Source organism: Pinus tabuliformis, chromosome 4_2 (assembly GCF_031772625.1).
Source record: "Pinus tabuliformis cultivar Carrire ecotype Pingquan chromosome 4_2, CPIR1, whole genome shotgun sequence".
Lineage (NCBI taxonomy): Eukaryota > Viridiplantae > Streptophyta > Pinopsida > Pinales > Pinaceae > Pinus > Pinus tabuliformis.
In genome coordinates this window covers 716,285,580-716,295,321 of record NC_142304.1, presented here as the reverse complement: position 1 = coordinate 716,295,321, position 9,742 = coordinate 716,285,580, and positions in this window count along the sequence as shown.

The window sequence follows — 9,742 nt, the reverse complement described above, 5'->3', positions numbered from 1 at the left end:
AACAGTTTATTATCCAAATAAATGTAGTTTATTATCCAACTTTTCTCACATTTGAATATTTTTTTAAAATTTTACAAAGTTTATGTAATAATAAGTTTATACATGAGCATTATAAATCTTATTTCTTTCTCACTTATTTTGTTGTGTATTATGGAGAAGGGTACGATGGAGGAATTGGCCTAATGGGTGATGTATGTAGGTTTATTTGGCTTGGAATTAAGATGAAAATTGCAGTACTTATCTTCTTCTAGATGCAAGCTCCTTGTCCAATAGCAATGGACGCAAGTGTGCAATTATTTGGCTAGAGTTGGACTATGTCTATGTTATCCATCTTTGTAGTAATTTTCTAAATAAAGATATTTGATAATTTTAAATAATATTTTCCTCTCTAAAATGCAATAAAATATTCCTAACGGTTAGATCTTGATTTATTCCAACATTTTTTATTATTATCTTAAATCTAGATCTATCATAATATTTTGTTATAAATAATATGGTTTTCTCCTCATTCTTCACCATGACTATTCTCATCGTTTTTTATTATTATCTTAAATCTAGATCTATCATAATATTTTGTTATAAATAATATGGTTTTCTCCTCTTTCTTCACCATGACTATTCTCATCGTCCTAGTTATCGCCTTGTGAGATTTGAGCTCCCATCTTTAGTTCAGGCCATCACCGTTTCTTCTTACCCATTACATACACTTTGAGAGACAATGAGTTAAATCGATAGCTGAAGCATAGGGTACAAAGGACTCATCCGAAAGAGAGGGATCTCTAGATCCAAGTCTATACATTCTCTTCACATGTATAAACATTTATTTTTCAATAATAGAATCAAAGTTCTGCTATTTCCATTGGATTCTCAATATATCATTTTATGGTACATGTTCATTTATATTTGGATATTATTTGTTGTAGGGTTTTGATATTTTATTTTTCAGATCTAAAGAGAAATGAAAACCATTCATTTTTGTTGTTATGGTTATATGTCACGATTAACATAAGTGAAGGATTTTGGTGCAACTTCCAAGAAACTTCATACTAACAAATGACAATTCGAGTAGCTTAAAAATCTAGAACCCTAGTGAATGTTGTTTCGACATTTTTTTGGCAATTTTCAGGATTTTTTATTTCTCTCAATTTTCACTTCTTTTTTTGTAGTTTTACTCTTTGATTGAAGAATATTTATTCTGTTGGGTTTCCTTGTCTTTTTTGTAGGTCACATGTACCATTCGTGCAAGAGATGACACTGTTTGCAATAAATTTACGAAGAAATTCCTTTGGGGATGGAGCACAATTTTTTTGACAAAATATTGCACCCCATACAGACGTTTTGAGCCGTTTTATGCTTGAGGACACATTAAACATGTCAAAACTTGTGCCCCCTATTTCTACAATTTTTTTTCATAATTTTGGCAAAAGTTATGCACATGTGTCAGGAAGGGTTTCTTCTTGTTCCCTTTCACCCCTAGGCCTAGAGTCTCTTAGTATGTTTTCTCATTTCGAGGAAGGGAAAATCCCCTTAGGGTTTAGAGTACACCTCTACCATTTTGGAGACAATTTGTTCAGTTGAGGAATCTAGTGCGCAGAACATTTAGCCATTGTTTTCCAACATTGTTGCCATCATTTTGTAGTCATTTTTAGGTAATTTTTAGAATGATTTGTTTCCTTTTGAGACATGTGTTGAATTTATTCTTTAGGATTGCCACGAGCATTCTTCTTTTCACAATTTGATTTATGTTATTTTCCAATACTTTCCCTTATGTTTTTTCTTGGATTTTTTGCATCATTTCAGCAGATCTAGCCTTAGATCCTAGCCCCTTATGCATTAAATCTTTCGGTATTTTCGTTTCTTTGGGTTTCTTGTATTGTCCTCATTTGTTCTTGTCGTTTCATAGATTTTTGCGTGGGGAATTGCGTGCTTTCGTTTGTTGTTATTTTACTATTCATTTTTACTATTATTTATAGTTTATGCACTTTATTTCTCAGTAGCATTGCCATCATAGAACATGATTTAATAAACACATCCACATACACATTATTCACACACTCACACCCTAATAAAACTAGTGCTTGGTTACAACCACTAAGGAAATACTTGAAACAGTCCACACTAATTATAACTTAACTCACATAGATTAAGCCCAATTGGGCAATAGGGAAAAACAATCTTGTAATTAGATTTAGGGTCACTGGGATAGGATTCCACAAACCGCCATCGATCACTTACATTGAGAAATAGTAATTTGTCCTTGTAGGGAGCTTGAAAAGATCCACAATCTCGAGGTCAAAACCAGAGCGTGCCAAAAAACTGATTTAGAAGGGGTTAGGCTTAGGTCTCAGTGTGTGAAAATCTCCACAACGCTCCCCGACTAGTTGGTCTATGGCTCTGCATTGCTGACTGACTACCAAGAAGAAAAAAAATTTGTTGGAAATGTATTGAGTATTGAGGGGGGATGAATCAGTAGTGATGGCCTTTATATCAATTTTAAAATTTTTACCACAATATCAAATAACCATGCCCATTCACAATATTTCCTTAACTAAATATGAAAGAAACAATAAACTCAAACATACTAACCATGAGAAACATCAACACAAGCATGCACACATAAGAACACAAGTATTTATGTTCAAAACCCTTTCGAGAGAACACCACCCTACTTTTGTTGCACTGCTCAATTATTTTATTAATCTGTTGAACAAATTGTACATGGATTAGCTTACACTCATAAGCTAGAAGAATCAGCTTGCTTCAAATTATGATGGCATCCATCAGACCGGAAAATTGTTTCCTCTCATGGATATATCGAAATATATCTGCTCGAAGCTCCCACGACCAATGATCCTCTCCCAACTACCATTGGACTATCCAACTCCAACTGGATGGAGAAATATCTTCCTTTTACTGAATATTCCAAATAAATGTCTACTCTTAAGCCTCCACGCCTTCACTTCCTCCATGCAAACCACATTTCATAAATGTTTTATAATGGGTTCTCAATCAGCTCAACATGAGAAACCCACAAACACCATCATCCTATACATCAAATCTAAATTAAAAAAAAAAAAAAAAAAATCCCTTAAGAGGGTTATTTCTTATCTTCTAGTCACAACAATCTCTGCTCTCTAACACACCACAAGCTGCCAATTTTAGGCCACAATCAAAACATAAAATATAAATCTTCTTCTAAACTCTATCTCTAATTTCTGCACACAATACATTGATAAAAAAATGCCAAACAATGTGAGTTGTTGCTGCAATATATACTCATTCTCGAGACCCTCAGAATGGAATACTCTAACGTTCTCAAGAAAACCAACCAATTAGTACCTTCCTCTATTTATCACTTTCCTATGTTGAGTAACTTTGTCAATTGTACATGTTATGGATCACTTAACCATTTTTGCACACGCTTAAGATTTGGTTAAGATAGGATTTTTTACTAAATCAACCACTAACACCACTATCCATTTGATATTTTCAACTTTGATCAACTTCTAGCAGACCCGCGAACTTTTCCTACCATATGCTGAAAAATTCTGATCAAGAACATCCGACAACGCCAAAATTAGCTTAACAGCGTGAGGAATGTAGAGAAAAACTCCTGAAAAAACTCTGTCACACTTGAAACACAAGTTAAATTCGAATAGATCTCCCTAGTCTCTCCCATAGGACTGCCTACCAATGACTGGAGCTTTTCAATCATCCCGTGACTCATCATCCATGCAACTGGGGTAGAGGATGAAGGGAAACATCTTTCCTCAACTCATAAATTTCTCAAACTTCTTCCAAAGCTTCGCAAGCCTCTACATGACCTCCAGAAGTCACTTCCGCCTCTACAACACTTCATCAAATCACTTCCACATTACTATAACCATCGTAAGTCAAACAAGGTTGACTTGGATGCCAACCAACAGCAATACTAGCACCCGGGCCATCAAAATTCTCCACAAACACTCTACCTTCAATATGCATCCTGTTGGGTTGTTGGGTCCTGACACAGGTTGGGAGTTTAATTAGACAAACAAATCCATGTACTATTGGCGCTTTCAGCAATAGTCCGTGCAGCGCAGACTGAGGTCTCACCCGAAGCAGTATGGGGGGATGTTGGAACCAGGTTTCCGCACCCTTGAGATGTCTGAGGGGTTCGATTTAGTCCAACTGTGAATACCTTCACGCATGTTACTTCGCGTAATTCGTAGACCTATATGGCCTTCACAACCTATTATCTTTGCCTTCGCATAGCCCTAACCAGGGACTGTGGGGCTTTCACACTGTTGGAGTAGTGATTTGCACTATTTCCCCAAGTCACGCCATGGATCTTACTTATCTCCTTATAACAGTTAGTTATATTCAAGTAAATAGATACCTTATATTACATTCACTTACTCAGCATATTCATATAAGTTCGCGGAGTAAATAACTAGTAAACATGCAATTCATACCCAATATACTTTAATGCATAAAACAGGAAAATATAAACAGAAATATGGTAAAACTTCTATTTATTAATGTTTCAAATGGTTATAGACTCAACCTACCCTACGCACTTAGCTGTAGTGGTCTGCGCACTCAACTGCATACTACTAGGCCTATGCGCACTGAGCTGCAGAGCCTTCTCCTACTCTATGACCCAAAGACACAACTCTACACTTCAGATACTTTTCTATCCTTATATTCCATTGTCATCAATCCATTTATACAATCCCATGGTTTTCCGACCATGGGTAGTTCTCTCAATCTGACACTACATTTACAAAAGTAATGGTGGACAACTCTATGACTCTATTACAACATCGTGCCCCACACTCGCAATTCACTATCTTTATAATGGTCTTTAAGCCCTAAGACTTGCCATGTGGGGGATTCCACGCCCAACAGGCCTCCAGAACAAACATCATGACTCACCCTTGAGTCACTTTGTCGGTGCGGAGATCTTTTCACAGAGACCTCCCAACTCTGCTCAAATTGTTGCAAGGTCGGCAGTGCACTGAGCGGCTGCTTGTTGAATCTCATGTACTCGTTGTTCCAAGACTGCATTGTCGGAACTGCTCCCTTGCATCTGTTTCTATGTCCCCGACAGCTGAGACGAATCCAAGCACGGCGAGTCTCCCATTTATGGTTTCTAGTGCTGGCCCACTGTAAGCAAACACGTCCTTAAAGTTTGCGCTCACCTGCATTATTATTTATGTCAATTCAATTTAGTTCAGTGCAATGCATGTTAATGTAAAAATTGGCGCTTGCATAAACGGTAAACGCTTAGCCAAGTCGAGGTTTCTCTTCCTCGGACTATGTTTCCACGTGGTTGGATAAACATTGAGACGTAGATCCTCGAACAACCGGCGCACCGCACTTGTATAAATTGGAACTTTTCCAACTAATGAAATAATAGATTTTTAGATTTTTAATAATGAAATAGTAGAGGGCATCACCCTCACCATAGATTATTCAACCTGTAGTAAGTCTCAACTTCGTGCTAGAATTTAGGAGTTCGTGTAAATCACGTTTTGAACCATTTCTATCCTCGTCTATCCTTTTTTTTTATAAAGGGTTATTGTAACAGGTGGGAGTAGGTTTTGAATGTCCATAGGGAGTGGGCATTTTAATTAGTTAATAAAGGTTTAAAAGACATAAGGATTTTCCATAATTAGATTAATTAGTTAGTTTAAAGAATTTTACTTATGGTTTATAAATGCAAATAAATGCAGTTTACTATCCAACTTTTCCCACATTTGAATATTTTTTTTAAATTTTACAAAGTTTATGTAATAATAAGTTTATACATGAGCATTATAAATCTTATTTCTTTCTCACTTATTTTGTTGTGTATTATGGAGAAGGGTACGATGGAGGAATTGGCCTAATGGGTGATGTATGTAGGTTTATTTGGCTTGGAATTAAGATGAAAATTGCAGTATTTACCTTCTTCTAGATGCAAGCTCCTTGTCCAATAGCAATGGATGCAAGTGTGCAATTATTTGGCTAGAGTTGGACTATGTCTATGCTATTCATCTTTGTAGTAATTTTCTAAATAAAGATATTTGATAATTTTAAATAATATTTTCCTCTCTAAAATGCAATAAAATATTCCTAACGATTAGATCTTGATTTATTCCAACATTTTTTATTATTATCTTAAATCTAGATCTATCATAATATTTTGTTATAAATAGTATGGTTTTCTCCTCATTCTTCACCATGACTATTCTCATCGTCCTGATTATTGCCTTGTGAGATTTGAGCTCCCATCTTTAGTTCAGGCCATCACCGTTTCTTCTTACCCATTACATACACTTTGAGAGACAATGAGTTGAATCAATAGTTGAAGCATAGGGTACAAAGGACCCATCCCAAAGAGGGGGATCTCTAGATCCAAGTCTATACATTCTCTTCACATGTATAAACATTTATTTTTCAATAATAGAATCAAAGTTCTACTATTTCCATTGGATTCTCAATATATCATTTTATGGTACATGTTCATTTATATTTGTATATTATTTGTTGTAGGGTTTTGATATTTTATTTTTCAGATCTAAAGAGAAATGAAAACCATTCATTTTTGTTGTTAGGGTTATATGTCACGATTAACATAAGTGAAGGATTTTGGTGCAACTTCCAAGAAACTTCATACTAACAAATGGCAACTCGAGTAGCTTAAAAATTTAGAACCCTAGTGACTGTTGTTTCGAATTTTTTTTTAGCAATTTTCAGGATTTTTTCTTTCTCTCAATTTTCACTTCTTTTTTTTGGATTTTTACTCTTTGATTGAAGAATATTTGTTCTGTAGAAATTTGAATAATATAACACTTATTCACAGAGATTATCTTGATTATACACTATTTGCGCAATGCATGCATAATACATAACCTCCTCTACCATTGATCATCAATTTGCGGAATTAAAAAAAACAATCGCATGCGCACATTGAAACATCAATCACACATATCAACACAGTATGTAATGGGGAAAGCATACAGCTGAAAACCCCCAACTATCTGTATATTATAATGATAGAGAACATGTAACAATACATAGTACAATACTCCTCACAAGTACTCAGTACTATCTCCACATGCTACACACAAACTAGCTCAGATCTGAACAAGTTACGGGTTTAAATCTCCTCCACTATTTTGCCTGCCTCTACTGCGCAATCCAAGTTGAGAATAGATCAGATCTAAGTTCGAATTCCGTTGGCTTGCACTGTTCATAACGTGGTTTAGTTTCTTTGTTTCTTCAACAATTGTTTTGTCTAATTCCATCTCAATTTTGGACTTATCAAGGTTTGTTCTGAGAGCTAATCTTTGCTTCTAAACTATGGCAGCTATTTCCCAATCAATGATTAATCCATTCAAAGCCTCTTCTTCCCTTTTTGCATCATCAAGCTTGAGTTTTAGAGACAAAATTTCCCGTTTATATATTTTTATAATCATTTTCTCCCGTTTCTTGGTCAATTATTGTTTCGAGAGGTTACTCTCATCTTCTAGCTTCTTACAATTATTTCTCTTTTCTTCTAATTGTTGTGCCAAATTGTCTTCACTCTTAATAGATTCCTCAAACTTTTTACTTTGGTAAACAAACTCTTCAAACCTTCTTCATCTCACAACAACTTTTCTTTTATTTTCTTTTTCTTCCTTCAGGTCATCTTTAATTCATCAAGGGCGTTGATGAGCTCCCCTTCAAGACCTACTACACTTTCATCTTCTTCTTCCTTGAGGTTTGATTCGTTCTTATATTTAGATTTAGATTCTAATGCCATGAGTAAGAATTCATCAACCTCATCTTTTGGAGACTCTTGCCTATTTCCTTCTAATGCAAAACTATCCTCTTTGGAGTAGAGACCATTTTTTCTTGAAAGGATTCTTCTTATGATATTCTTGAGCTTTATCTCTGGGCTTCTGATCCTTTTCCTCCCTTGTCTTATCTCAATAAGGAAACTTGGAGGAAAATTTCCCAAACCTTCCACATTCAAAGAATTGGAAGGGCAGATTTCCCTTATACTTTCCTAAACCATGTTTTAGCTTTCTAGCAAACTAAGCCAACTCTTCATCAAATTCATAGTTGGAACATTCTTGGTGATATTTTTGTTCCTTATTCTTCATTGAGGGTTTAATTTCTACCTCCTTTTGCTCAAACTTCTCTTTTTCTATTCTCATCTCATAGGAAGTGAGAGTTCCATGTAGCGCCTTCATTAAAAGAGACTTTAAGTTTGATATCTCTTATGTAGATGAGATCTTAGAAACGAATCTCATAGGAAGAGATATCAATACATTCTAGAAAACTACTTCATTCATGAGTTCTTCTCCAAAATCCTCTAATCATATTTTCTACCTCATTAATCTAAGAAAATATTCTGGTATATTTTCTTCTTTATTCATTCTTAAGCTCTCAAACCTCATTCTAATCGCTTGAAGTTTGGCTTGCTTAACTTTCTCATCTCCTTTATAACTATTCTAGAGCTTGTAGCATACTTCCTTAGTTGACTTACATTGAATTACTTTTACAAGGTCATATTGATTAAAGCCAAAGAGAATTTCACTCTTTCCCTTTTCATTGTTCCCATAAACATTTTTATCATTTTCATTTGTAGGAGGGGTTTCTCGGACAATATAATCAACTAATACAAAACTCCAAACATCTACACCTAGGGACATGCAATAGGCTTCCATACTGACTTTCCAAAATACATAATTTGTACCATCAAGTACTGGTATCTTACTTGAATAAGCATCCTGACTTTCTGGTTTAGCCATGATGCCCTATCAATTTACCTTGTAGTGGTAAAGTTATTCCTAAAGGAACCTGTATTTGATACCAATTTTTGGGATCATGATTTATGTTACACTAGAACTCATAGGTGTTAGTAAACAGACATATTTCTAGAGCTAATAGATCCTCAAGTGATGGTTAAGGACATGTCATGAAACACACAGGCAGCATTGCCAAGTACAGTAAGGGGAACTATAATTTTACCATGATTGTTCACAATTATTTTGCAGTAGCATTTATTTCCTAAAAAACCCCTCAAAATCGAAGTGTTTTAGGACGGGGATAATCATGGATATTCAAACCTAGGAGCCCAAAAGGCACCTTTGGAATGCTTCATAAAAGATTGGTCATCTCGAAAGAGTTTCAATGAATTATCAGCATTCTCTATGTGTAGTTCCAACGCTTTATTGTAGACCATAATATCGTCAAAGAAGACTAGCAAAACTTGCATAGAAAGGCTTTGAATTTTTTTTCGTGAGGCTCTAGAAGGTTGACGAAGTTTAATAAATATTGAAAGTAAACACAAAAAACTCATATTGACCTTCATATGTTTATTATTGAAAAACTTCTCTCCATGCTTTTCATCTAGAAGATCATTAATAATTAGGACACTTGCACTAGGTTTCTTCCTTCTTTAATATCAAGACTACTACTCATGAGTAAGGGCTTGTAGTAGGTTGTATGACCTCCACCTTCAATAGTTCTTGAGTGATATTTTTTCTTATATCAATTTGTACAAACGGGTGTTAACAAGAACGTACATTTTGTGGTTGAATTCCTAGGATCAAGGGAATGTTATGTCAGTGCTTTCTTTAAGAATGGATAAACTTAGTCTTTGGTGTTTGAAAGACTTGATGATTTTTTTGAAGGAACAATTGAAAATTTAAGAGTATTTCTTATGTCAAATTATGGATTATCCATAACTTATATGGAATTAAATTGGCAAATAATTCTAGAGTGG